This window comes from Podarcis filfolensis, assembly GCF_964270895.1.
Source record: "Podarcis filfolensis genome assembly, chromosome: 7".
NCBI classification, from domain to species: Eukaryota; Metazoa; Chordata; class Lepidosauria; order Squamata; family Lacertidae; genus Podarcis; species Podarcis filfolensis.
This window is the reverse complement of record NC_139603.1, coordinates 67,124,518-67,148,059: the sequence shown is the minus strand read 5'-3', so window position 1 is coordinate 67,148,059 and position 23,542 is coordinate 67,124,518. Positions and strand designations below refer to the sequence as shown.

Here is a 23,542-nt window from a genome sequence, read left to right as displayed (position 1 = left end):
TTGAAAGCAAGACGAGGACAACAAAACCCTGCACTGCACCCCATGAGAATTTTCACCAAAAATTACTTCCTCCTTTAATAATTTACTGGTGTAATTCCTTTTCTCATTACCTGATGGAGAATACTACATGGGGGGTAACTATTATTATTTAGCACAGCTCTACTTTAAACCAAAGACTGTCTTCTCTAAAGTAAGGTATCTGACCACCCCTAGTGACAATAGTCAGCCTCCACAGGTAGAAGAGCTTCCGAACAGCAGCTGCTGAGAGTGCTGCTGTGCTTGGTTCCTGCCAGTGGTGTCACAAGGTGGGGACGGGGGGGGCGATGTGCCCCGGGTTCCATGTTTTGGGGGGTGACAAGAAGGCACCCCTCAGGGGTGCCTGCCCTGCTGCCCCAGCCCAGGCGCAGTAGCGCGAACAGCCATCGTGTGGCCGCAGCCTCATGTGGAGGATCTTCCGTTCGGGGCTGTAGCCGCGAGCAAAGGATCCCGTCACCATCCGTACAGCATTCGAGCAGCGCCAGTGGCAAACCGCTACGTACGACGCATGTGTGGTGTCGCAAGCATGTGCTGTACATAGCGACGCTGAACATGCGCTGTACATAGCGGTTTGCCACCGGCGCCGCTGGAGTGCGGTACGGACGGTGGTGGGATGTCTCCACCGCCGGCAAGAGCCACTTATGGTGAGCCAGGGGCCCCTTCCCAGCCTCCCCTCCCTCCCTGGCTCACCATAAGCGGATCTCGCTTTGCCAGTGCCCCAGATGACGAGATGCCAGTGCCCTGGCAAAGCGGCATAGCTCCCCCCTTCCCCCGACGGCTCAGGGTACTTGGGAGTCACAGGGGCAGGGGCGCAGAGGCATAGGAAGGGGGGCAGACCACCACAAGTGTCATCGCTGAGGGGGTGACATGCGGCGCCCGCCCACGACTCCCAAGCCTACTCCAAGCTGTCGATGTGGGGGGGATGGCAATTTTTTTTTTGCACCAGGGTCTCCCACAGAGCAGCCACTGTGAGAACAAGATGCTGGACCAGATGGGCCAGTGGCCTGATGCAGCAAGCTCTTCTTGTTATACAGTGGTACCTCGGGTTAAGTACTTAATTTGTTCCAGAGGTCTGTTCTTAACCTGAAGCACCACTTTAGCCAATGGGGCCTCCTGCTGCCACTGCGTCACCGGAGCACAATTTCTGTTCTCATTCTGAATCAAAGTTCTTAACCTGAAGCACTATTTCTGGGTTAGCGGAGTGTGTAACCTGAAGCATCTGTAACCCGAGGTACCACTGTATTCTTAACGGTCCCCTAGCTGGCTAGCGCCTGCTGTTCCACACACACAGTGCCCCCAACTGGCAATGCATTGTGGGGGAGCAGAAAGTGGCGTGCGTCAGCTGACACCTGTTAGCTGTTGCTGCTCCTGCTACTAACACTGAAAGGGGAGCCCAGCAACCCAGCCCAAGGTTTTGCGCAGGGATAAGGAAGCGCATACCTGTGGGGAGGGCAAACACACAGCCCTCCAGACCTCTCTATCTTGGGACTTCCCCCAGTACCTCTCACCAGCCCTCCCTGTGCTGTTTTGCCTGTCCAAAATGAGTCCTTGATCTCCGATAACGGCTCTTGCCTGCAGGATGAGGAGGGGCAAGCCAATGTTTGTAGAAACTCGTGAACTGTATACCATCCGTTGCTCTGTCCACTTTTCAGCCTGCTCATCACAGGCATGGGGCCCTGAAAGGTCACCCAGATGCAAATGTGGCCTTGGGAATGGTAAACCTCCCCCATCTCTGGTTTATGGCTTTCTTAGAATCAGAGTTGGAAAGGACCACATGGGTCACAAAACCCTCTGCAATGCCCTGCAATCTTTTGCCCAACTTGGGGCTCAAACTCACAACCCTGAGATTAAGAGCCTCATGATTTATCAGCTGAGCTACCCCAGACTTCCTGAGTAATAAAGCCCAAACCACACTGGTTGGTAGCCTTGGTTGAACTCTTAAGCAGGTGGACGAAGCTTCTCAGGACCGTCCTCCTGCCACGCCCACTCTGCAGCCCAGTCTGAGTCATGAAACCTGTCATTTCCATAGTTTATACAAGATAGGGAGATGACATGTTTAACCACGCACATTAAGATAGGGAAGCGAACTTTGAGACAAAAAACATTTGAACAAGAGAAAAACATTAACAGGGTTACGCGAAATGTCCCGAGTAGAAATCAGACCTTGGAGGAAATGAATTAGCATAAACCGGTGTCGCATAGAGGCTGCAAACATGTGCCCAAAAACCATCCCTTCAAATCTCACTTCCAACAAAGCATTACACAAATTTCCTTCGACTGTTCCTCAACTGGCTTGGTTTCCAGACCCTTCCTTGATCATCTCAGTCGCCTTCTTCTGCACACCTTTCAGCTTGTCAATATCCTTCTTAAACTGTGGTGCCCAGAACTTTTTTAAATAAATAAAAAAAAAAAGATAATTTAAGTATGTGATCTTAAGAGTGTCAGAACACAAAAATGACATCAAAACATCAAAATAATTACCTAGGAGCTTATTCATCAATCATGGGCTAAACGGAAAGAGACAGAGAGAGGCGCAGAGAGAGAGAGAGAGAGAGAGAGAGAGAGAGAGGACAGCCTAAATGAAGAAAGCTTGAGCAATGCTTCTATTTTTATACAGAATTTCTAGAAATCCTTGTTGACGTTTGCAGATCAAAAGGAGCTAATTCATGATGCCGAATAGGAAATGTGGAAAAGAAACAATAGGCTCAGGTTAATATCCACTTAATTGCTAAAAGGTCTCCTAAATCTGTGAATAATCTAATAATTTCCTAACGATGTTTTCCGTTTGATTCTCCTCCAAGGGATACAGGAAATCATATACCTGGGAGTACATGAGGTGGCTTGGATAACATCGGATTAGACTTTTAAAGCCCTGGGGCAAAGGAAAGAAACTTGCATGGTACACGGGGGCGTCTGGTACAGTTAGTAGCATCTAACAGTCAGCTTGTTATGACAGCTGTGGAAAAAGTTGGCTCAGAGGTTAGCTGAATGTGCAATATAAGAGGAATTATGGCGTTGTTGTTTTTAAGTTATGGGGTTGTTTCCTGTGATGGAAATAGAGCAGCAAAGGCTGAAAACGGAAGAAATTGAGGTATTTCTGAAAGCCTGCTCATACTTGTTCAATAAGAGTTATCTCTTTGTGTTTGGGGGCTCAGAGTTGTGTTCTGCTATATATTTTGATGGATTTTGAACTGGTCGGCTTTGCCTCACGGAAACTCCCAAAGCAGTGTGTGTGTGTGTGTGTGTGTGTGTGTGTGTGTGTGTGTGTGTATACACGTCTACACATTTACATACACACAAATATGGGGCTGCCACCCCTGTTTGCCAATCCCACCTACCTGCCAAACCTGCTTCCCCCACACCTGGCTGACCCTTCCTCTCTTTACACCTGAACAACCCCTTTCCCTTTACCCCTCACAACGCCCCCACACTCTGCCTCTTTTAAAGGAGGGTGGGAGGCGTTTCAGAGAGCAGTTTGGCAAACCGCTTTCTGCAACGCCTCTCCCTCTCTGTTACACCTCCCCGCAGTCGCATTATGAACACATTGTAGTAACAACACTTGGGGAGGCCCACAGCAGAGCAAAAAGGGGTATGGCTGGGTGGGGGCCTGGAGGGTCAGATTTGGGCCCATCTCAATGGGGGGATTTGTCGGCCTTGCTCCTGGCTCCTAACCAAGCACATGCTTAGGACTAGGGCTGGGTGATATCTCGTTTTCAACATCACGATATATCACCAGCTAAACATTGCAATACAGTGGTACCTCGGGTTACAGACACTTCAGGTCACAGACACTTCAGGTCACAGACTCCACTAACCCAGAAATATTACCTCAGGTAAAGAACTTTACCTCAGGATGAGAACAGAAACTGTGCACCAGCGATGCAGCGGCAGCGGGAGGCCCCATTAACTAAAGTGGTACCTCAGGTTAAGAACAGTTTCAGGTTAAGAACAGACCTCCGGAACAAATTAAGTTCTTAACCCGAGGTACCACTGTATACTGATATATCACCATGTCTGAAATAAGGATCAAGCTATGTATAGGCATTGGTTGGCTTCATGGTTTTTCACACGTTGTGAGTTTTTCATAGCACACACACATAACAATTTGCAATATATTGACAGGTCAAAAACCTTGAAACCAATATCACAATATGACTTGAGACAGGTTTGGGACGATTTATCAAAATAAAGCCCAGCCCGACTTAGGACGGTGGTGAAATAAATTAAGGTTGAATTGATCTAGCACAAGAGATGTACAAATATGGTTGTCTTAAAAACCTTGTTTGTTTATTTTCCTGCTTACTCTTGGAGATGTCCACTCTCAGGCCTGGAGCGAAGAAAGCACCGGTTGCAAAATATCAACATGCAACCCTTCTGCTTGTCAAGTGAATACTAAAACGGAGCAGCGCAGCAAGAAGCCTTCTCTATCAAGAAGCATAGCTTCTCAACCCCAACCTACCCTGGAAAATGCAAGTTTCTGGAGTCAAAAGTTGTAATGCGATCTCCCTAAGTTTCTCGAAACAGCAGTGAGTATGGAGCTGTCACTATCTGTCAGCTCTTGCACCGGCAGCTTGGCCAGCCCTGTGGAATTAGGGAAACCGAATACAATCAGACTGTCAAATCAAACAGCAGTTACAAAGGCATTTCTTGGGCACCCTCAAGCAGCATTCCAGCAGAGAAGACCCTGTGCAGTTCCGCTGCAGATAATGAACTCTGAACATTGCTGGGAAGCTTTCCTAGAAATGGCAAAACACCTCTTTTAATGCAATTTGCCGGGGTTTTTCCTCTTTTAATTTGCCAGTAGAATGGATGAATAACTTCTACTTAGGTTTCTCCTCTGAGCTGGAAAACAGTGGGATAACTACCATTTGTAAGATGCTGCCAGATAGTTTTATTTTTTTAATACTTATCCATATACTCACTGGAGCAAACCTGATACCAGTCACTGTAAATAACAAGCCACACATTGTTCAGGACAGGTAATTTCTGTTGATTTCAGAACAGCTTCCTTCTTATGTCGTGAATTTAGAACAACAGTGTTAAACAACAAGGCTTTTTAAAAAAGGGTCAGTATTTTGAATCGATATGCTGGTTTAAGTAACATGATTTTGTTTTAATTAAATAAACCCTGTTGTATATCTCCAAGGAGATGGGGAAAATACTTGGCCTGATTTACACATTCTGTTTTTGGGACATGGCCGTCTTCCCAGACATCACTCCTGGATTTAAAAACTACTTAATATGTAACAAGAGTTTAAGGGCTGTGCCCATGTTAGATTTATGCAACAAGGCCACACAGAGCTATAATTGGGGAAGCCATGATCCTCTGTCAGACCATTCCTGGAACCCGAATATTCCTTGGAGAACAAAATTGTGAGGGAGCTGGTTAATATATTCTGCAAAAGTCAGGAAAGCAGGTTACTTCATTTTCCTATTTCTGTATAACACAAGGCTGCAAGGGAGAAGGTCTCAGTGGGTACCTGTGTGCCCACAGGTTGCCACGTTGGCAACCGCAGCATAAGGCGTAAACATCATATAAACCAAATGTAACATTAGTGGCATGGATATTGCCACCAGAGCTAGAGGGATGCGAACAAAGGAATCAACCTTTGTGATGGGAATTAGCTGGCTTTTTAAGATGTGCCACTTTGATAAGACAAACCCCGTATTTCAAAGGTGTAAAAACTACATTTCAATTAGTCTGCTTGTCCTGAGGAAAGCATGCTCAGTTTCCTCAGTGGATCAGAGCCTGCCATCCAACAGCAGAAGCCTCAGAGCCCACATCTTGCCTTGTTTCCTGTCCTGTTGGATAAGTGATGCTAAATCAGTCTGAGTGCCCAGTGAATGCTGTAGGAGGAATTAACGTTTGTTTAAGCAAAGTAAGCTTTCTGTTAAGTGTATGCACTTCCAGGGGGGTGGGAATCTGTCATTTGAAGCAAAGTTTCCTCAACCACCATCCTCATTGGTAAGGTCCGCAATGTTAATTCTTCTATTCCTGTTTATATAGATATAAACACACAAATATATACAATTGCTCCTCCATCTATTAACTGTGTGCAGCTGAAATTCTGCCAATTTTCATTGGGTGATATTGCTGAGAAGCTGGGTAGCTTTTCCAGGCTATCAGATACGAACGACCCTTTTTGAATTCCTCCAGACACATGGTGGACTGACAATTGCCAGCTGTCTGAAGTTATGGAGTGACATGATTTGAATTGCATTCTATTGTGATGGGGGGGGGATCCTTTCTCCCTTTCCATTGGCACAGAAGCAATATGCTCTTTAGGCTAAGCACTGGGACTAAAAGGTATTTTATTTCAACCATGTGGACCTTGCATTCAGAATAGCTGTCGGTAGCTGTGATTTATTATCAACTAACAGGCCATTCAGATGTGCTGATGCCAGAAGTGGACAAGCTGGCTATTTTGCAATGAATTTATAGACTGTCCCTAATCCTCAGACACACATTCCTCTTCTTTTATAGCCCCATGCCGAACCTTCTTGTGACCAATGGACCCTGGGGGTTATTTGGGCCTAAGTGCTTCTGTCTACCAGTCAGACACATAAATTAATAACTTACCCCTTCCCGGGAGCTTGAGAAAAATCAAAGCTTAAACTTAAGGCAGGGTCAACAACTGCAGTTGCTTTGCTGTGGCTGAAGGATGAAGAAATTAAGGCTGAAGGAAGGATTGGGTTGAAGTAAAAAGGTGGAAAACGAATAAGAACACAATCCTACACCCACCCACCCCTTACCACAGTAGATAGATGGAGATGTGGGCGTAGAATGGGAGAGCATTGCCTGGTGGGGAGAGGGGATGACAAGAGCATTGTTTCATCTCATTTCACTTTGAATTTGTATGCCGCTTTTGTGTATTGCTATACACAAGGTGCGGACACAGGTGGCGCTGTGGTCTAAACCACAGAGCCTAGGGCTTGCCGATCAGAAGGTTGGCGGTTCGAATCCCCGTGATGGGGTGAGCTCCCATTGCTCTGTCCCAGCTCCTGCCCACCTAGCAGTTCGAAAGCACGTCAAAGTGCAAGTAGATAAATAGGTACCGCTCCGGCGGGAAGGTAAACGGCGTTTCCGTGCGCTGCTCTGGTTCACCAGAAGCGGCTTAGTCATGCTGGCCACATGTACGCCAGCTCCCTCAGCCAATAAAGCAAGATGAGCGCCGCAAGCCCAGAGTTGGCCACGACTGGACCTAATGGTCAGGGGTCCCTTTACCTTTATACACAAGGTGCTTACAAGGCGAAGAAACAGCAAAATACATTGCAAGGATCACACATCTCTCAGGGTCATGACTTGGAGCCAAACGTTGGACAAAAGATTCTTGCACTGCAAGGAGCTGGAACAGATGCCCTGCTATGGTAAGGTTACCAGATGTCCCCGTTTCCCGGGGACAGTCCCCAGATTTACAAATCAGTCCCCATACAAAATTCATTGAAGTTGAAAAGTGTCCCCGGATTCATTGAAAAAAATCTGGTAACCTTATGCTATGGTGCCTTCCAACCCCAAATTCTATTATCTTAATAACTATCCAACGCAATGCAAATAAGCCATAATAAAAAAAAGAAACAACTTAGATAAAGTAACATTCAGTGCTCTATTTCGAATATAATATTACACATTACATCAGCAAATAATATGCAGAAATTCACTCTCAACAGCTACAAGAAATCATTACTTGTCTATAATCAATAAAAACAACAGCAAGTCGTAATACTTTTTAATTGAAAAAAAATGCAAAAAGTCCAAATTGAGCAACCAAGTCACATACAACATTAATTTTATAATTTTTGCGTGAGTGGCAGCATCACACACCTGGCTTCCCAAATCTGAGTGTCGCTGCCATTTAACAAAAGGAGGTGAGACACAGGAGGCGCAGTTGGCGTGGGGGTGGCGTCAAGCAGACATTCCTGTCACCGGGCCCACACCATACTGAGTTTCCCACCATTCTAGGGCTGCCATACATCTGGATTTTTGCCAAATCGGCAAAATGTCCTGGAAAAACTGGACTTAGGGCAACTAGGGCAATCTTTTAAAGAAAAATGCTTTTAGAATCCAAAAAAGCCCAAATACTTGTGGGGTTTTTTGGTGGGGGGGGGCAGATGTTTCCAAAAATGGTCAACAACTTTGTCCAGATTTTCACTTTTGGGAATATGGCAACCCTACACAACTCATCCCTCTCAGTAAGCAGCAACAACGCTCACTCTTGGGCAGCCCACTGTGCAACAATGTCCCACTTCTGGCCCAATTCCAAAATGCCTCATTTGGCCCAATGTTTGCTTTCTGCCACGGAGGACCCCCCTCCCCCAGCCTTCCTCTCCATCAGAAAAGCCACTTACTCACTTCTTTTAAGCATTCTTTTGGCCTTGTTATCAAGGATACCAATTTACTTTAAAAATTTCAGCAGCTTGCAATGCTAAGTCCCATTGGACATCAGGTTCTCAGTGATTATTATCACCACATTTTCTATGAATGCTTTCAAGCCATTCTGATTTTTTCCAGAGGGTATTGTGCCACAGTCTACCTCAGCTAGTCACAACTGACATTAAAAGCGTGGTTTTCTTCATTGTTTCAAAAAGCACTGTCATTTTTTTTTAAAGTGCCAATTCTAGCTCATTTTAATTCCTGCGAAAACACCCCATTTTAGCATGGCAGAGGACCCTTTTTGAGTAAGGTAGAGGAAGCGCAGCAGAATGCACTCATAACGATGAATGAATTAGTCATTGACTCTTCCATTACACTGCCAGCACTGCAGTTCAACTCTGAGAAAGTTCATTCTGACTTAAAGCTCTTCGTCAACTGGAGGACTTCAGAATTATCCTCAGGATGGCATACCAGGGACTGTTTTTCATATTTTAGTTCTATGCCATAGTCTCAACCTCTTTCCAAACCATAGAGGCAATAGTATACAAAAGACTGGTAAGGGGACACAGGCAAACTGAGTGATCTTTTTGGTAACTTTGGTGCCGTTGACTTCACCTCCGGAGGCACACTCCATTGTCTCTTGAGACAGATGGATGCCACCAACAAGAAACTGTCACAGGCGCCACAAAATACAGTTCACGGGGGGGGGGGGGGAATCAAATGATGCTCAGGACTACCCTTCCTTGCCCCCCCCAAACAGGTCAAACACCTATTTCCAATCCAAAACAAAACACAGGCAAAAAAGTAAGCTACCCCTATCTGAAGTCATAAAAATGCAATTAATCAAAAAAAAAGAAGAAGAGGCCGTGGGGGGGGGCTTGGCAGGCACAAGGGGGGCACTTGAAGGTGCCACTATGCCCACAGGCACCACAGTGGGGACCCCAGTTCTGTCTGAATGGGTTGCTGCCATTTGCTGTTTTAATTTGATGGGTTAGTTTGGAAATGTTTATTATTATTTTGTCAACTGCATGTTTTATATTTTATTGATTACTTAATAAATAATAATAATAATAATAATAATAGTAATAATAATACATTGTGCTTTTTTGTTTCTACCCTGGGAACATACATTTACATTGAACGTACGGGATACAAATGAAATAAGCAGATAAATATGCTCCCACTTAGAATACTAGCAGCCACATTCTCATTTTTTGAAACAAGAAAATGTTTATTTTAGAAAATAAAGGTATTGAATCACAATGTGTCCTATAAAGTATAAATTGTTCCTCCTTCTGGCTGCCAAAATACGAAGCCATGCCATTTGCTTGCCTGTTTATGTCCCAGTGGCCTCAGTTCAGGACTCTTGAGCTGTGCACTGCAACGGCTGCTGATGCTGTATTCAAGCCATAAATCTCCGAGGGTGGTTTCGCTTTGAGGCAGAAACACCTGACCAAGGCTTGCATGGGCCATCTGGCAGAGACAGATAGCAGGCCAGATAGAGCCATCTCCTCATGTTCCAAAGACATGCCAGATTTGTCCTTTTGTTGCGAAGATGTAAACAAATGGTGAGGAACCTGGATTCTGGTACATGAAACGCAAGAAATAACTCTGGGGGCTAGTGGCAGCTCCCCACCACACAATATTTCCCATTACCGCATCTGCTCCCCCTGCTTTCAGACACAATTTACATTCTGCACAGAAGGGGTGGATAACGTTTTTTTCCCAGCCTGAGAGGGCTGCATGGAGGGGCCAGAAGCCAAGGTGAGCAAAACAAGGGAGAGTGACTCTTAACTTTGCTGAGGAGGCTATAGTCCAACTGTGCAAAAAAGCCAGAGGCACAAAAACCTTTCCATCTTCTTTCCAAGCAAGCATGAGGCATTGCCGCCATTCAAGGGTGCGTTTCAGCCAGGCAAAAAGCCCTTGAGGAACGCATGGAACAGGATTGGTGGAAAGTGTTGTCTGTGGGGATTATGATCTTGGGCAGCGGTCAGCAAACTTTTTCAGCAGGGGGCCGGTCCACTGTCCCTCAGACCTTGTGGGGGGCCAGACTATATTTTGACGGGAAAAAATTAATGGGTTCCTATGCCCCACAAATAACCCAGAGATGCGTTTTTAAATAAAAGGACACATTCTACTCACCTAAAAACACACTGATTCCCGGACCATCCATGGGCCAGATTTAGAAGGCGATTGGGCCGCATCTGGCCCCCGGGCCTTAGTTTGCCTACCCATGACCTTGGGAGTCTCAGGGGCCAGTCATAGGGGTGGAGCTACAATGAAACTAATGGAGCTTAAGCTCCAGGGCCCCTAATCCCAGAGGGGCCCCAGAAGAGACTTTAGTCCACATTGCTTCAAAATTGGGCCTAGTAAACCTAATTTGAGTTGCATTGATTTGAGACAAATTTATTCATTTTGTTGTTGTGTGTATTTCAACAACCCCAAAGTCTGAAAGTCAGTAGCACAGATGTTGTAAGGGTGTGGTGATTTGTCATGGAACAGCCCCATGGAAGAAGAGAACAGTGGTTACCTAGACCTCCTTGCTGGTAGGGACATCCTATTCCATACCCTCCAGCATTTCTCTGATCAAAATAGGGACATCCCAAGGAAGACTGGGACATTCTGGGATCAAATCGGAACCTAGATGGCTTTTGTAAATCTGGGACTGTCCCTAGAAAATAGGGACACTTGGAGGGAGGTCTATAGTACTTGGTCCTTTAAATAATGGTCCTTATCATCCCTTCACCCCCCCCAAACAATTTCCCCCCTCAAATTGTGTCCATAATGTGCACTCCCTAAAGGGGAGCCAATGTGGTGCCCTCCATATGTTAAAGACCTCAACTCCCATCAGCCCCATCCAGCAAGGTCAATGGACAGGGATGATGGGAGTTGTAGTCCAAAACATCTGTAGGCACCGCACCAGCTACCCCTGCCCTGAAGCTTCCAAGTTTAATTGGGAAAGGAACGTGTAAGAGCAGAGAAACCATTTTTCCTCTCCCTGTATATTTGGCTCTCTTAATCGACGGAGCAGATTTACGCCTTTAATGCCCTTTCTGGAGTTAAACCAAAGCTTTAATGAAATAGTGTTTCCAAAAGTGTATTTTGTCAAGGGAACGTTTCCAAATCTAATTCTCAAGATACTTCATTTGCATTGAATTATTCCGCCACCAGAAAGAAACACAGCCCAAAACGAACGCCTGGCAATCACACAGCTGCCTCAGCAAACCGCAGCTGGGAGGGAAGCTCAGATAGAAGAAGAAGAAAGTCAACCACAAACGCCACAGGCTGTAAGGATGACGTGAACCTAAACAGAGTCAAGAAAGTACGCTCAGCTCCAACTGCTACCTAGACTCTGCCACCAACTGGGGTACAAAGGGTGACTGGGAGGCTGTGCCCACTGCCTCTCAGCAAAAGCATAATGCCATAGCTCTGGAATTTTGTGGGGTCTCTTGTTAACGGTCCCATGTGGCACCTTTCAGACTAGCCGAGTCAGGCTGCAATCCTGCACATAGTTAACAGGGAGCAAGCCCCATGGAAATCAGGGGCTTACTTCTGAGTAATGCACAGTGGCATGGAGTCATTAAAAACTAACAGCAGGGACTCCTTCTGAACCACAGACACTTTTCAGTGTTAGTGATGTGCAAACTGCATGCTAAACCACAATACCTAAGTTTAGGTAATATCTTTGCAAGGGAGGAAGATGCAGAGAAAACCGGAACAACTTGGGCATGCTTCTGTGACCTCGTAGCAGTTCCATCACATCTGCCACTGAATCCAGGCACTGACCCACCTCAGACTTGTTTAGGTTGAGCAAGGTGCTGGTCTAGCGGCTGAAACGACTCTACGTTATTCAGCCATGAATATTCAACAGGAGAGCTCTGAATGCTGAAATTCGCTTCCCTCACCTGATACAGACCCAAAAGCTTTGCATAGGTACAAAAACAAGCAGTTATTCATCAACAGAGGGTGGAAGCTTAAATTAGTTGCTTGTGGCTATCTGGACAGCCGAGAGAATTCAGCTGCACATATATAACTGACTTTGCACACCAACAATTAATTCACTTTAGACCAGGCTCCCCTATTACTCACACGTAGGCCAAGCCAGCCATTTTTCAGCGCTTTCTTCATGAGAACAATGGAGAGCTCACTTAGTAGGGACGTTTTAGCTCGTGATAAACTTCCAAAGCATGTTTTCCCATGCAAACATTAATATGTCTAGGACGGCGGCAGTATTTTCAAAGTTATGGTGCAGGTGCAAACACAGTCTTTGTAAATTGCCAGAATAAATCAAAATTACTGTTCTAAGAAATATCTGCCCTGCTCTCAAGTGTGCCTGACATCATGCATGATGCACGTTCTGGCATTTCAGAAACTAGAATTCCGGTTTGTTTAATTTCACACTAAAGGGAGTAGCATCTGTAAAATACTGCTTTCCCAGAAATAAGTGGAATGGGGTGGGAATTATTTCAAAGGAGACAAAGAAAGGGGTGGTTTGTAAAAAGGAAAAGAAACTATATTATTACTTAAAATGTTAGGTGAAATCGGATCCTCCCTTAAAGAGGGCACGTATTGCGGTGAGACCTGGACAACCGACACCCTGTGTTGTGAGTGGGTACATTGGTCAGCCACAACACCTGATTGGTAGGTCCCTCGAAGCTGGGTGCAATCTGGCCAATGGGACGCAGTCTAAACAGTTCGAGGGACCTATTTATGCCCATGCACATGAGCCAGAGCTTCCTCTTTTGGTGCATGCATTCGGAACACCTGCCCACCTCTCACTACTTTTAGGGCTTGTTGCACTTGACCTTGCTATGCCGTCGTGTGTCGTCTGTTGTTGGGACAGGGGCACGGAAGGAATTTTCCCCACTTGGCTGATTGGCTGTTGCCATTTGGGTTTCGCCTGCTGTGTAGCAAATCGTCACAATTTGTAAGGTTGCGGATAGGCTCTTGTTTAGGTGATAGGGATGGGAGAACGCTCTCGCCATCCCTATGTGAAGGGTATTCTTTTAAAGGAATCCAGGGACTCAATGGTTTGGTCAACCCCTGTGAGGGGGTTGTGCCCATGCCTGAGTCCAGGGGGACATTTGGGTGGTGGAGTCAGCCTGTTCCCGGCTTTCCGCTTATCCAGATGTTCACCCTAGGCTGACCTATGCTGGTGCCCTGGGTCAGCGCTAATTGCATGGCAGGGAGCTAGGCGAACCAGAGCCTATGCAACCAGCCACTTTCTGTAATCAATAAAGTTGTGGCTGAAATTCTGCCAAAAACCAAACCAAAATTTTGAGTCAAGTGTGAATTTATTTAGGGGGGAGGTTTCTGGGTCTGAACATGCAAAACATCACACACTGGAAGCATGGTTTCAGAGCTGCTAGCCGTAGTCCCTAAGCACGGAAAAACAAGGCCAGCCTGAGTCAATGGCAGTGTACGGATCTGCTGCCTGAGGCAATCACCTCACCCCCACTTTACGGGCAGGCCAGCAGGCCCTGAGGAAGGTGGTAAGAAAACTGCCATAAGGATATACTCCTATACCCAGTGACTTCCTTTTTATTTCAGAGGAACTTACATTTGAGCAAATATGCAGAGAACTGGGAGCCATGAGTGTCCCCCCGAGAGGAGCGACTGTTTCCATGTCCAGGAGTGTGGCCTTGTGTCCTACTTTATAGAGAGCAGTCCTCTATTTTAAGGAGCCCCGTTTCAAGATCTGCCTGCTGTCCAGTTTAAAGATGAAGAACTGTACAAAAATAAAGGAAGAGAGCAGGTCCCTTGAAGTCTTCCACCAACATTTAGCACTCGGACAGCACACTGAGCAGAAACACAGGTCTTCTGGTCATATAGTCTTTCCCTCTACAGTGGTACCTCGGGTTAAGAACTTAATTCGTTCTGGAGGTCTGTTCTTAACCTGAAGCACCACTTTAGCTAATGGGGCCTCCTGCTGCCACTGCACCGCTGATGCGAGATTTCTGTTCTCATCCTGAAGCAAAGTTCTTAACCTGAGGTACTATTTCTGGGTTAGCGGAGTCTGTAACCTGAAGCTTCTGTAACCTGAAGTGTCTGTAACCTGAGGTACCACTGTATAGTCATGTATGTTATATTTCTGCTTACATATTTCTGTTTAACTCTATAGCTGCAGCAATGCATCTAAATGAGATATGCACATGTTATGCCAATCTGGGTTCTTTTAGGGAGTTAAGCATTTCCTCTCCTCTTTTTTGGAGGGGAGGGGGCAACCCAACAAATGAGAAAAGTCGTCTCTCTCTCTCTGGTCTCCATCTACCTGACTTGGAGGAGGGGCTCTAATTGGGACTGTAAAGTTCCAACAGGCTAATTCAGTAGGACCAATCCTCCAGACAGGTACGTCCAAAGCTGTTTGGGGCTTTATAGACAATGACCAGCACTGGGAACAGATGGTAACCATTGTATCTGTTTATGTACTGGTAAGATATATTCCCTAAAGCCAGCCCCAATGAGTAACCTAGCAGCAGCATTTTGTTCTAACCAAAGATTAGGGGTGGGTGATATCTGGTTTTCAACATCGTGATACATCACCAGCTAAACATTTTAATATACCTATATATCACAATGTCTGAAATAATGATGGAGCTCTGTAGAGGCTTTGGCTGGCTTCATGGTTTTTCCCCCATTGTGAGTTTTACATAGCACACACAGAGAGAGATACAATATATTGATATATTGCCCAGCCCTACTGAAGACCCTGTTAATTCTTCAGTGCACTATATCCTAAACAGCTGAATAGACCATGAATTTTACACAACTTTCCCATCCCTTAGCTTTGATTCGCTAAATGCACAGCGTACAGTGACATTTTCAGAGCTTCGGTCATGTCTCCACAAAATCAACCACACCAAATCCTCTGCTTGCACCCACAGCTTTCTGTTTTAACTTCTACCAGTTCTCAGGCAAACCTTTTCAGCCTAGGAGTTCACACATTTTCTCTATGAACCCTGCCCTGCTACACGTCCCCAGTGCTCATCAGCATACCACCAGTGCTGTGAATATTTTTTTGGGGGGGAATAAAATCTTGATCCAACACAGGGCCTTTGGAGTGACTTGCCAGTTATTTTATTCCCATGGCGCCAGCAGCCAAGTTCCATTTCAAAAATAACCCAGAGTTTCAAAATAAAACCTGGAAATCCGTCAGAATGCTTATATTAATGCATTAATAATGAGATACTTGCGGTTTTCTGCTGGTACATTCGCCACCAATGACAAATGTGAGAAAGGTCAGACGGAAAGATGCCCTTGATGCCAGGACAAGAGGATAGTGGGAGCTCAATGTGCAAGAGAATGCAGTGCTCTTGTCAACACAACAGGTCAAAGGACAGGCCAGGAGGGCAGACACTGGGAGTATTTTTTTAAAAAAAACAACCCACCAATATCCTGCTATTTGTTTTCTTCCCTCTCCCCATGTATAATTTACTAAGACATCTCTGCCTCCAGCTATGTTCCTTCCTCTGCAAAATTTAAGCCATTGATTTTCAATAAGCTTGGGAAGCAAAGAATTTGTATTTTTGTTCTTTCCCGTACAAATTGAGACATCGGATGTACCGACCTTTTCAGCAAGGGCAATTCAGGCAAGGAATGTGAAAAAAATGGAAAACCAGCTCAGCACCATTTGCATGGAAAGAAGGCAGTTTGTCTAATTATTAAGAGTCTCTAGATTTGTTTAGCCGACATGGAAGCTGCATTCTAAAGTGTGTGTGTGCGCATTCCTGATCATGTAATTTTTCTTAAGCAGGAAAATCAGAGAAAAATCCGAGTAGTCAACTAAATAAGTGTGCAAGCATAATGACTTGCCCTTGTGCAATGGGACCTCACTGCTCTCCTCCTCCCCACTCCTAAATCTGTTCTAATGCGTGACGTGTGAGCCGTGAGGTGGGGAGTCCCCACTGCACAAGTGGAAGTCATTCTGCTTGCACAATCATTTAGTTGAATAAAGCCCAAAGTTTGCTTTATTTGCACACTGTTATGATGTGAATTGTTGAGGTAAGAATGGAAGTCAGGAGCTTTTGAGTCTGGCCTACAGAAATGATATACCCAATTGTAGAGAGATGCGTGTTTGGACCAACCCTAGGAACACCATTTAAGAGTGCCATGAGGGATCCAACCAAGAGTCCATTTAGTCTAGTATACCATGGACAAATAGATGCTTCTAGAAAGCTTTGAAGCTTATCACAGAGGCCAAAGCCTTCCTGTATGGGTCTCCTTAGTTATAATGGCCATCCCCTCATGAATCTAACTCCCTTTGAAGCCACCCAAGCCAATGGCCAGCATCACCACACACAGGGACAGTGATCTGCACAGCTTTAGTACGCATTGTGTGAAGTATTTTCTTGTGCCCAGATTCTACTGCCAATCGATTTCACTGCTGCTGCACATCAAATTGCCATTGAGCTGTCAACTTCAACCCCCAGATCTGTTTGCTGAATAGTTTCAGGACCCTCCAGGCTAATGCCTCTCCACTGCATCATCACAGATCTACAGTAGGAATTGGGAACCTGTGTGCTCCAGATGTTCACAGAATCATAGAGATGGAAGGCACCCCAAGGGTCCAACCCCTTACAATGCAGGGCCTCAGCTCCCACCTGCTCCATCCAGCAGGGCTAATGTTCCGGGATGATGGAAGTTGTAGTAGTCCAACAACATCTGGAGGGCCACACATTCCCCTCTGTGGATCTACAGGCTATACTGGTGAGCCTTCCCTTAAACAGGCTGTAGGTAGAATTACAGTGGTACCTCGGGTTACAGATGCTTCAGGTTACAGACTCTGCTAACCCAGAAATAGTACCTCGGGTTAAGAACTTTGCTTCAGGATGAGAACAGAAACCGCATGGTGGCGGTGTGGCGGCAGCGGGAGGCCCCATTAGCTAAAGTGGTGCTTCAGGTTAAAAACAGTTTCAGGTTATGAACGGACCTCCAGAACAAATTAAGTTCTTAACCCGAGGTACCACTGTACTGCCCATCCTTACAGACACCCCCCACCCTACTAACTCTTCTTAACTAACTACTCACCAGGAGAGGATACAAGCCTGGGAACTTTCTCCTGCACCACACCCTGGTGCCAGTTCTGCCCCCATAGCTAGTAAGAAAAACACTGCAACAGAACCTAATGGCATCAGCCTAACATCAAGGACTTATCCCACTGCATGAACCTAAGAAATGGACATTAGAAATGATAACCAGTGAGGGGCCATTTCAGTCTCTCAATACATTCTGGCCATGTTCATACTCCCCCCCCCCTCAAAAAAGAATGGGGCACCAAAAGGAGATGCCAGTGAGAAACTGTTAAATGGGAATAATTTGCAAAATTTGGCATTGTTGGGTTTAGCATCGGCTGGGAGTGCCTAGCTCACTGCAAAAATGCATTCATTATGTACGCTGTTCATCTTGGTTTGCCAATTCATTAACAGTTGGGAAAAGCCAACACCCAGTTGGATGAAAAGATTGACTCCTTTTGTTATGCGACTGAATCTAATTTTCATGTGGGCTCTGCATGTGACACACATCTCGCCTGCATGGCTGGCTCTTCCGGCTTTACTTTACAATAACAATTCTTCTCACAGCCCAGCCATATATGTGTGAGTGCATGGCGGGGGGGGAGGATAATGTTTCAAGTATTAGTTATACTGCTGAAGCTATCTGCTGCTATTATTGGGGTTGCTTTGTGAACTGCATGCGGTTTGTGTAAATGTGTTCTTAATATACAGTATTGAATAATATCCAATCCTGCCGTTCTGCCTGCGCAACAGACTTCCACTTGTGCAACAGAACTTCCCTTTCCTCTTCTCCCCCACCCACGAAGCCCTCCCTGCACCCTCAAAATAGTCACAGATGGTTAAGGGACCCTCTGGATCAGAATTTGCAGACGAAGGGAAGTCCCTTGCACCATTGTAGCTTTACCTATGCTTATGTTCTTAGATATTTGGTAAGTCACTGAGAGAGCTTTCTGTGTAAGTAATTAACAAGTTCAAATAAAATCATCATCTGATGAAGCAGAGTTTGGCCCATAAAGGCTTGTGCCAAAATTAGTATGCCACTAAACTCTTGCTGTTATTGTTTGAGGTTGATGTGAAATCTCTTTTGCATTACAGTGGTACCTTGGGTTAAGAACTTAATTTGTTCTGGAGGTCTGTTCTTAACCTGAAACTGTTCCTAACCTGAAGCACCACTTTAGCTAATGGGGCCTCCCGCTGCTGCGGCGCCGCCAGAGCACGATTTCTGTTCTCATCCTGAAGCAAAGTTCTTAACCCGAGGTACTATTTCTCGGTTAGCGGAGTCTGTAACCTGAAGCGTCTGTAACCCGAGGTACCACTGTAGATCTGATTCATACATGCAAGTTATAACTGATGTAGATAAAAATTAGCCTATGTGCAACCCAGAACTTGGTTAAGTCCACCCAACCTACTATGTATGTATATTAGAAGAATATCTGTCAAATACGAGATAGGGGTGCCAACATTTCCCTGCCTTTTGGCAGATTCGAGACTCACAGGTAACACTGCTCAGGTAAATTTGCCCAGCACAGAGACCTTCCGTGTCCCCTGAAAATGTTGCTGTACCCCGAAGTGTACATATCCCTCCACCAGCATGGGATGGTGGGAGTTGTAGTCCAGTGACATGTAGGGAGCCATGCGATCCTCATCTCTGATATAGAGGCAGTGTTGGAAAACATTCCCTAGTGAATATTAGTTTTGCATGCAGTTGTTAAAGGCTGTCTTTTCTGAGACCTCTGGGTATAGGGCGGTATACAAATAATAATAATAATAATAATAATAATAATAATAATAATAATAATAATGATGTAGCCTGCCAAGAAAGAAATTGGTAGTCCTGTTCGCTCAGCCAATACAAAGCACACAGTCACATAGACAAAACCCTGGTATGCCCACAACACAATGCAAGGTATACTTTACTGAGAATGGAAACTTAGTTCCGTGGAGTTTACTTCCAAACAAGTGTGCACCGGATTGTTGCCTTAGTGACAGTGGGTGGAAATAAATAGTGGGGGAAACTCCACTTCATAAAATTTCTGTACCAAACTACTAATAGAGGAGCAGAATCAGGAATAAGCGGTAGCAACTTTACAAAAAATGCTAGATTCCTCCCAAAAACTGTCACCTGTGGTTCCTGTTCTGCTTCCGATGCTTGCAGGAAGGAAGCCCTGGTTATTGGACAGTGAATCCAGAGGTCCCGGCTGTAGCAATGAGCAGCAGCTGGAAAGTGGGGGCAAGAATGGTGGAAGAGTACCTAAAACGTTGTCTCTCTCATCATCTCCTGCCACTGACAGCGCCAGCTCCTCAAAGTGGCCCAAACAAACGATGTACATTTTAATGAAAGGCCTTTAATCATGCTGAATATCTAGAGGTAGATCTCCCAGCAGTCATCAGACTACGGGCTGCAATTTGCTGTTCCCTTGGGTTGTCCCCCACCCGCACCTGTCAGGTTCAGTAATTGGCTTTAATTAAAAACACAACAGCAGAATTAAACTGACCATGCAAGGCTATGTATGGCAAGTGCAACTCATCCTAGGAAGGGAAATGCGTGACACGGAGCTGGACCAGGAAGCTGCAAACATCACCCCTCCTCGTCTCTCCACTACACACAATGCTTAAAGATAATCAATAAGCTCCTCTGGAAGGTGAAAAGCAGGTCGTCAATACAATCTATCCATTCAACTGCACAGTCACACCCTCCATAGTCTCCGCCGCTACCCGTTCCTACTAGGTAAATAAGTTGTGGGTCGCGGGTGGCGATGTGGGTTAAACCACAGAGCCTAGGACTTGCCGATCAGAAGGTCGGCGGTTCGAATCCCCGTGATGGGGTGAGCTCCCATTGCTCGGTCCCTGCTCCTGCCAACCTAGCAGTTCGAAAGCATGTCAAAGTGCAAGTAGATAAACAGGTACTGCTCCGGCAGGAAGGTAAACGGTGTTTCTGTGCGCTGCTCTGGTTCGCCAAAAGCGGCGTAGTCATGCTGGCCACATGACCCAGAAACTGTACGCCGGCTCCCTTGGCCAATAAAGCGAGATGAGCGCTGCAACCCCAGAGTCGGCCACAACTGGACCTAATCGTCAGGGGTCCCTTTACCTTTAGACAAATAGTAAGTTGCAGAAGAAGGTAAGGTAAGGTAAGGTTCCCCCCTCCTTCCCGTTTTGTGGGCTGAATTGTGAGCAAGAGGAGAAATCCTATACGGAGTTTCCCCCTTGTTCAAGGAACCATGAGACGCCCCCGTGAGAATATCTGCTCCCTTGACTTCAGAACACATTTTTTTAGTTTCTGCAGAGGCGTTTCAAGAAGCGGCGGCCCTCCCTGCGCCCAAGCGTGCGCAGCCGGGCCGCCAACCGCGCTACTTTCTCCGGCCTTAAAACTGCGCAGCCGCGGGTCTTTCCGGCCCGCAAACGGCTCCCGATCGGCCTCCTGCCGTGGAGAACCCGGGGGAGGAGCGGGGCTGTACACAAACCTTCCTCTGGAGCGAGCGAGCGGGTGGCGGAGAGGAGAGCTCGAGGCCACGTCCCCTGCGCAGCAGCAGCGTTTGGCTGAATGAACCGGAGAGGCGCTTTCCTCCCTGCCTGAGCTGGCCGCCTGGCAGGAGCATTTGCCTCTCCAGCGGGTACAGACGTCAGCCTCGTGCGCTGCCTGTGCGCTTTGGAGAGGCTCTTTGGTCACAGCCCGGCGAGGAGGACCAGGGAGCCCCTCGCCTCAGTGGGGTGTTGCCAGGAGAAAACAAACCAAGCTTTCTCTTTTGTAATGATTCCAGCACCAAAGGCATCAAGACAGGCCTGTGCAGAGCTTGTGCGAGGCCCCGGGCCGGAGTCTTGTGAGAAGGAAGTTATAAACTTAAAAAAAAGGAGCTGACAAGGTTACATAAGAAGGCAAGGTAGCTCGGATAAACAACATCTCCCATGCAGTGTACTACAATGTTTCCCAACCTTTGGTCCCCAGTTGTTTTCAGACTACAATTCCAATAATAATAATAATAATAATAATAATAATAATAATAATATATACCCCGCCCATCTGGCTGGGCCTCCCCAGCCACTCTGGGCAGCTTCCAACAGAATATTAAAATACTGTAATACATCAAACATTAAAAGCTTCCCCAAACAGGGCTGCCTTCAGATGTCTTCTCAAAATCTGGTTGTTGTTGTTCTCTTTGACATCTGGTGGGAGGGCGTTCCACAGGGCGGGCGCCACTACCGAGAAGGCCCTCTGCCTGGTTCCCTGTAACTTGGCTTCTCTCAGTGAGGGAACTGACAGAAGGCCCTCAGCGCTGGACCTCAGTGTCCGGACCTGACCATACCCGACCACTGGTCATGCTAGCTAGGGATGATGGGAGTTGTGGTCCAAAAACAGTTGGAGACCCAAGGTTGGGAAACACTAATCGTAGCTTTGGTCACACCGGCCGTCTAGTCATCCGAAGAAAAGGTTGAATTGCTTAGGACTAGAAATAGAAGCAGGTAAGGAACAATATGTGGGCTGATGTACATACATTTGGCATTCAGTGGCCATCTCCAGCTCATCCTTGTGCCAAGTCCTGCTGGTGCAACACTGGCACCAGACATGTGGCTCTGACAGACTCGCAGGCCATGAGATGCGCCACTGCGGTAGTTGCATGTAATCTGATCTGAAACTACATGCTAGGCATAGGGGTAGCGGGGGGGGGGGGAGCTGCCTCCCTAAATCAAGTAAATCAATAAAAATACTTAACTGAGGTTCTGCCCCCCCCCATGAAGGAGATTCACCCACCCCGCCCCCCAGTATGAAGCCTGCCCTCCCAACATCATTTCTGGCTATGCACATCAAGGCAGCTGAGTGCTCTTGGGCTCTGGGGCTTCCCCATGGCATCTGGCCACTATGGGAACAGGGTGCAAGACTACAGTAGATGGGACATTGGCAGGATCCTCTTATGTTCAAGCCTGAGTTCCTATTACTCGCAGTTTATAAAGATGTCACAGAACATCTATTCGTAAGGCGATAAAGTGCAGAGATGATTGAATGACTCACTGTCACTCACAAAACACATTCTCAGTTCTTAGTGACTGTAATATGTTCACATCTATTCACTTCTGTTTCTTTCCCTTTGGGTCTGGTGACAGAGGTTTCATTTGCAGTAATAATAGAAAAAACTGCCCTTGTGTTGGGCTCATTGAGGGGCCCTAGAAAACATATCTGTCAACTCTTTCCTCCACCTCACACTTTTTCCTTGCACTCTCCTTTGGTACCTTTGATTTTACTTCCCTGTCTCATTAAGAGGAGAGTCATAATCTGGCCATCTGCCATTTTTGTTGTTGTATTTCTTTTTGTTTACAAACTTCTCTCTTTTCTTTTGAATGGTGGAAAACATAACTAAATTTGATGGTCGCAGAGACAGTGTTACATTCAGCTCTTTAAAACAATCTAGCTCACTGATGATCATTTTTGTTTTTTGTTTTCAAAGCATCACACAAAAGGTTTGTTTTAGTGAACCTCACCTCTCTTTCCCTAATCAACTGCCAGGCAGAGACTCCTTGTGTGGCTTTGCCAAATAATATATGCTACAAACCTGCTTTCCTGCAGCATCTGCTTATCTGTGAAAAGGGGACATTGCAAATGCTTTCCCTAGATTTCTTCCCCACCCCCCTAGATTTCTTCCAGTAAAGTCATCAAAGAATGTAGTTATACCTGTCTTGGAATACAAACTTGCCCTATTTGTAATACTCAGCAGCCTCACCAACTGAGGAGCATTTGCTACAAAGAAGTTATTCATCTAAGATCGTATGCCTCCCCCTTCCCCTAGTCCATTAAATGCCGGGTCACCTGGGAAAGCAAATTTTCTAGGACACCTTTGTCCTTAGTATGGATGCCAGGTACCCTGGGAAATGATGTTTCCCAGAATCCTTGGCATATGAGACAGAGCATTCAAAGCACTAGGAAGGGGAGTTTAGGCCTCCATTGAGACTTCTCAGTTGCTGCTGCTATCACAAAGTGCAGAAGGCCAGAGAAAAAACGGCTCACAGCAGAGCTGAGGGTAGCAATTGTACCCTATTAAGCATTGGGAAAGTCAGCAATATTCGAATTTGGGGATTAGTTTCAGGGGTGGCCGTTTTGTCATCTTTAAAGAAAACCTCTCAATTTGCTGGTCCC

The 23,542-nt window shown here is 46.1% G+C and overlaps 1 protein-coding gene across 4 annotated transcripts in view; it reads right to left on the bottom strand.

Annotated features, from left to right (window-relative positions):
- Window positions 1-21,250, bottom strand: part of CPQ (carboxypeptidase Q) — a 166,830-nt gene extending 145,580 nt beyond the window's left edge. Inside the window, exon 1 of one of the 4 annotated variants that reach the window (XM_083622731.1) lies at window positions 20,880-21,250. The gene's annotated coding sequence lies outside the window, so the exon portion shown is untranslated. Of the gene's footprint in view, window positions 1-1,476; window positions 1,500-4,495; window positions 4,618-20,879 lie in introns of those variants that run through there. The other 3 variants (XM_083622732.1, XM_083622733.1, XM_083622734.1) reach the window with 3 other exon arrangements.
- Window positions 21,251-23,542: the final 2,292 nt, after the last annotated feature.